This window comes from Pygoscelis adeliae, unplaced genomic scaffold (assembly GCF_000699105.1).
Source record: "Pygoscelis adeliae isolate BGI_AS28 unplaced genomic scaffold, ASM69910v1 Scaffold241, whole genome shotgun sequence".
NCBI classification, from domain to species: domain Eukaryota; kingdom Metazoa; phylum Chordata; class Aves; order Sphenisciformes; family Spheniscidae; genus Pygoscelis; species Pygoscelis adeliae.
The window spans coordinates 2,244,779-2,250,047 of record NW_008824056.1 but is presented as its reverse complement, the minus strand read 5'-3'; the positions used below and the strand labels follow the sequence as shown (position 1 = coordinate 2,250,047).

At 42.8% G+C, this 5,269-nt stretch overlaps 1 protein-coding gene across 2 annotated transcripts in view; it reads right to left on the bottom strand.

Annotated features, from left to right (window-relative positions):
* The window catches only part of VEPH1 (ventricular zone expressed PH domain-containing 1), an 83,128-nt gene that overhangs the window by 46,542 nt on the left and 31,317 nt on the right, over window positions 1–5,269 (bottom strand). The gene's annotated exons all lie outside the window — the stretch shown is intronic.

Below are 5,269 nucleotides of genomic sequence, written 5' to 3'. Positions count from 1 at the left end.
CCCATAGAAAAAAGTTTTTCAACTGAACTTAAACCATTCTCTCAAACTTGCTAAACAGCGACTTATTACATTATTTTCATAAACCAAAAGTCAAGCTAATTGCAGAGTTTATAGAAGTCTGTGGTTTTAAAGGTTTGATGAAAGTACATGCAGTTCCTACTGAATTATTGCACTCTGAGTAAGAAAAATATCTTTTAAAAATCAGCACATGGACCGAAACAGGCTCAGGAAAAGTTCTAAGCAATGTGACTGAAGGTCAGTAAAAGAGAAAGAGCAAATGAAGAGTTAAAATGAACTTGTAGGACTGCAGGACAAGCTGTTTTATTTTACATTTGATTGTTATGCTATTGAAGGTAACTTTAAAATAAATTGAAGGAAGCTGTTAAATTTAAAGGACAAAAAGAAATCTGCTGTCAAATATACTGCTGGTAAAAATTTGTTTTCTAGCAATTAAAATATCCTCTGCTCAGTGAAAAACATTGTCTTCACTGGAGGCCCAGCAGTGCTGCCGCAGGGGCAGTAATCGCTGCCAGCCAAAGCCCTACAGCACACCAGAAACCCTCTGCAGAAGGGTCCCAGGATGAAAGGTCCACCACCCCAACCCAGGGCAAGGGGAGGCACACCAGTGTCACACCCTAAGCCAAGTGCAGCCATTTCTGTGCCCAAAACCAGGTTTACTAGATTAAGGTTTTCAGTCTGAGTGCCAGATTCCCCAAAACAGCGCTTCTGAAAACAGAGTTTGCTGGGTTCCTACACAGCTCACAGCCCGTGGTGAGCCTCAGCTCCTCCGAATATTGGGCCATTTGCCAGAAACCTAAACCTTGGGTATCCACACTCTCCCTTGAAGATGCTGCTTGGCCTTTAAGCAGCAGCAGGACTGAATTTCCCAGGGGACCAACAGAGTACTGTGGCAAAAGCACTGTTGCTCTTTCCCCTCTTCTTCGGGGAGGTGCCTTCTGCTGAGGATTTATATGTTCCCATCTTACTCCTGCAACTGTGGAGTAAGTGGATCAAAAAATCATGAAGGCAGCACAAAGACAATCAGAAATCTCATAGAGAATTAAGGGGTATTTGACAGTATTTACTTTTTAAACTCTACCCACAGCTCTAGAACAAACTCGTTTTGCTTCTGACCATTTCTTTGGGTTTTTTTTCCTGACGAGCAAACATCCGAATAGCTAAATCTGTAAAATATGGATATGGAAAGCCACAAATGAGAGTTTTAACATAGCACTTTCAAAGCAGCAGAGTCTCAACAAGTCATGCTCACAGTCGGGAAGCCTATTTAAAACTCCCAAATACTGCAAATTACCAATTGTGGAAACAAAGCATGTTTAAAAAAACCAACCATGAATACTGCATCACAAAATGCACTTTTCATTTGTTTTGATAAAGGCAGTTCAGGATATTTCTCAGGGGAGTTGGCAAGTTTTGTCTTGTTTTGTTTTTAACTTAGGCAAGATGTCATATTAACAAGGCAGAACACTTTGAAAAAAAATTATTCTTCTGTAATAAAGGACCTTGGTATGACCTTTGCTAACAAATCTTTCTGGAAACGTGGAACAAGATTTAATTTATTAGAAAGCTGTCACTCCAACATAACTCTCAAGACTGCTCCCATTGTGGGAACTAAGCACCAAGAAAAACGTCTGTTACATACGTATATAGATATAAAGCCTTCTGGCTACAGGGAGGGGATTGATGGACTGATGGGGTTTATGAATGACAGACCCAAACCAGCAAGCCCCGATGATGTCTGGAAATAAAAACAGCCTTTTATAAGAACACCTTTCTGTCCAGCATTCTCCCATTGAGCTCTGATGGCTTGGTGAAGGAAATACAAGAAAATGCTTCTGCTAAAGAAACACATTAATGAATCCTATTTGCCATACATAAAGCAGCAGCAAGTTAGTGCATAGTTCATTGCTGCCTGGTGCTCCTCAAGCACCTTGGTTTCGACCCTGTTGGTGCCTGGGATTTCAGAGCAACTGCAAGCGCTGTGGGAGGGAGGCAGAGTGCTCAGCCCTGGGCATGCCCCCAGGGGACCACTTGCTCTCACATGTACCCGCTTTGCACTCGCACCAATTCCCATGAACCCAAAAGCACATACCCTAAGCGAAATGTTCAATGAAGCCTCCACCCCACGCCCAACGGGATGCCTGGCAGGCCTTTCTGCTGGCCTCCCCTTCCAGCAACAGTAAAATAAACTATTGTTTGAAATCTTGGCAAGAGACATTCAGTACATTGCTGAGGTTGCTGGAGCAGGCAGGATCAGCTTACACCAAAGCTCAGGCTGTTTTTGAGAGGAAAAGGATGCACAAACCTACCGAGAAGTCATAAGGACCTGGCTTGCAAAGATAGTGCTATGCTACTCATTGTTTCACTGCTTTTAAATTCTCTGTAGAAAGAGATCTAAATATACAGGTCAGCAAGTCAAGAGTGATACATTAATTTGAAGAGCATTTCTCCAGACCACCAGCACCATTATCAACTTTACCAGTCAGGTGCTTAAAATGGGAGAGCATACACAAATAGAAATTGCTAAAAATACACTCAAGATGGGATTGCTTCCAGGGCTTCAACTTTGTGTGGATGGAGGCAACATGAATGGATCAAGTGCGGGTCCTTGTGGTTCATCAAAGTACTGGCATAATCACCTCCTCAAATACGATGGAAGTGCAGATTTGAAGAAGGCAAGTGGTGGATAGTGATGGCGATCTCAAAACCTCCAGCTCACAGTTGGGAAGCCCATCAAGAGCTTCCAAATATTGCTAGGAACCGATTAGGGAAACTTCATCAGTTAGATAATGTTCAAGGCTGAGGTGTCACAGGGAGCTGGAGGCTGCATCCTCCGGCACTTCACACGCAGCAGCGCTCACAGCCTCTGCACTCACAGGTACCAATGGAGGGGGGCAGAACATTTTGTTAGCTGATGCTGGTGGCCGCAGGCAGCAGGCAGTGCCATATGCTGCCTGACCTGCCTGCGGGGCTGCTGCTCCCTGGGGCCAGGCAGGACACACAGTGGCAAGGGGAGTGCATGCTTCATGAAGGCAGGCTTCTTGGTACCTGCACTGAATTAAATCACACCATAGTCCCTTACCAACATAGGAAAGTCTCAGATGCTATTACAGCTCTCTTCACCACTACAAATGTTGATTTAAAGAAGGACAAATACAGTGGTAAATGAATGGTAAATAATGCTATGTGCTAGAGCTATCCTCTCCTTTAAGGAGAAAAAATAATTTCATCCAGCCACTACCCTAAAATGAGGAGCACTGGTACTGCCTGTTATGCTCGGTTCTTACCCAGAACAAGGGCTTGGAAGCGTCATTAAATTTTCTTTCTTGCCTTTCTTGCCTTCTTTTAATTGACCATGCTATACTTCTGGGTTGGATCAGTCCATTAAAACTCAGTATGTGTTCTTAAAAAGCACCTCTGAGACCGAATAACTTACAGTTTTGTGACAGTAAGGGGCAACAGAGCATCACATGGTTTTAATTCTACTCTCCACTAACTGCATGTAAAATTCCCTGTGTCAAACAGCTCCAAGCCAGCCATTGCTCTGAAGAAATCAGTTTCTCCTTATGTAAACACATGATTCTGGATGGAATGGTTATAATCCAGCCACACATTTTAAAATCCTGTTTTTCTTTCACAGCATAAATACTCTGGATTGCTGCTCTTTAAAGAACACTGCAGTTCAGTAACTACAGCAGCTCTGGAGCTAGGAGGGTATTTCCATTTTGAGATCTGCACCGGTCCCACTTAGGCTAGTACAAGTCAGAAGAAACTCCACTTAAGTCAGTGGAGAACTCTTATTTTAGCCTTAACTGTTGCTTCATACTTGTTCTTGTCCGATCTAGCTGATACTATGGTTGATTCAGGCCTGAAATGTAAATCCAAAGAATACCTAAAAATTGTAATTGTGAAAAATCAGTGTTTCACTCTGATCTCTCATAGCCACGTTGAGATAACGAGGCGATGGCAGCTGCAAGTGTACAGGGAACCGGGGTCTCAGAGGATTAGGCAGGTGAAGCAGGAAAAAATAAAATAAAAAAAAAATTAAAAAAAAAAATCAAGCAGCAGATGGAGAATAAGGAATAATTTCAGAAAGGTTTGTTTGAAAGGATCCAGACCCTGCCACTGGCCCAAGACAGCTGCGTGCAGGGCAGACCCTGCTGCAGCAGACACGTCCCAGGACACCGTTCCTTACCCAGAGGAGTATCAGGAACAGGTTTTCCTTCCCATCGCTTCTGGCTACACTCACACCCGCCTCGTGGTGAGCGCGGCTGCATCACAGGGACTGTCCTGTCTCATAAAAGCAGCGATTCATCCACAGAAATGTTAAAAACTCGTAACAACAAAACAGTGTGGAGGAATGTCTATTTTAAGTTCCTTCCACTGCAGAAATAAGGCCAAACTCTGCCCTGCCTTAAACCAGAATAAACTCTGAGCAGCTCCACTGCAGCCCTGGGATAAGGTGGGTGCATTTTCATCATCTGCCCCTACATATTACCCCTCTAGAGTCTGGCCCCCTGACCCCATGGCAACTTTCATACTCCGAAGACAACAGTTATATTTTCATTTGCTTATATGCATGGCTGTGTTCAAACTTGTCACTCAGAAGCAAATACAACTTAAACAAGCAAACAACCAAAGCCTTTTCCTTTCATGCTCAGTATAATCAGTAGAGCTTTTTTCCTGAAGGAAAATAAGGATGTTTGCTGAAAAATCCACTGAAAAATATTATCATTTCCTCCCTTCTCCTCCCCCAGACTCTCCACCCAAATGGTATTTTGCATCTGTAACCACACACACGCAGATGAAGAAGCTTCTACTCCTCAGCAAATCAAGTCCTTAACAAAGGGGAATTTTTGAGAGAAATGGAGAAACACAGCAACAACATTTTAACAAAAACCTTTTCTTGTTTTTTACCAGCTCTAGTGATAAATGTTAGATGCACAAGATAAGAAATAGGAATATCACAACATTTTAGCAAATAAAGTGAGTTTTCTACCATAAATGAAGGCACATGGTGGGCTGCATGAATAATTATTATGCTTCGTTACTGAAGCCTCAATTCCTGCACTGCTTCATTGCAGTTCGCAGAACATGACACCCTTCTGGTCCCCTTCACTAAGTGACATCTAGCATAATCTTCACAGTTAAACTTGACCAGTTTGGAAAACGTGCATGTCATTTCATGCTCACTTTGCTATCTCCACTTAGGCTTTTTCACTATCTTCAATGAAACTTCATAAAATGAATG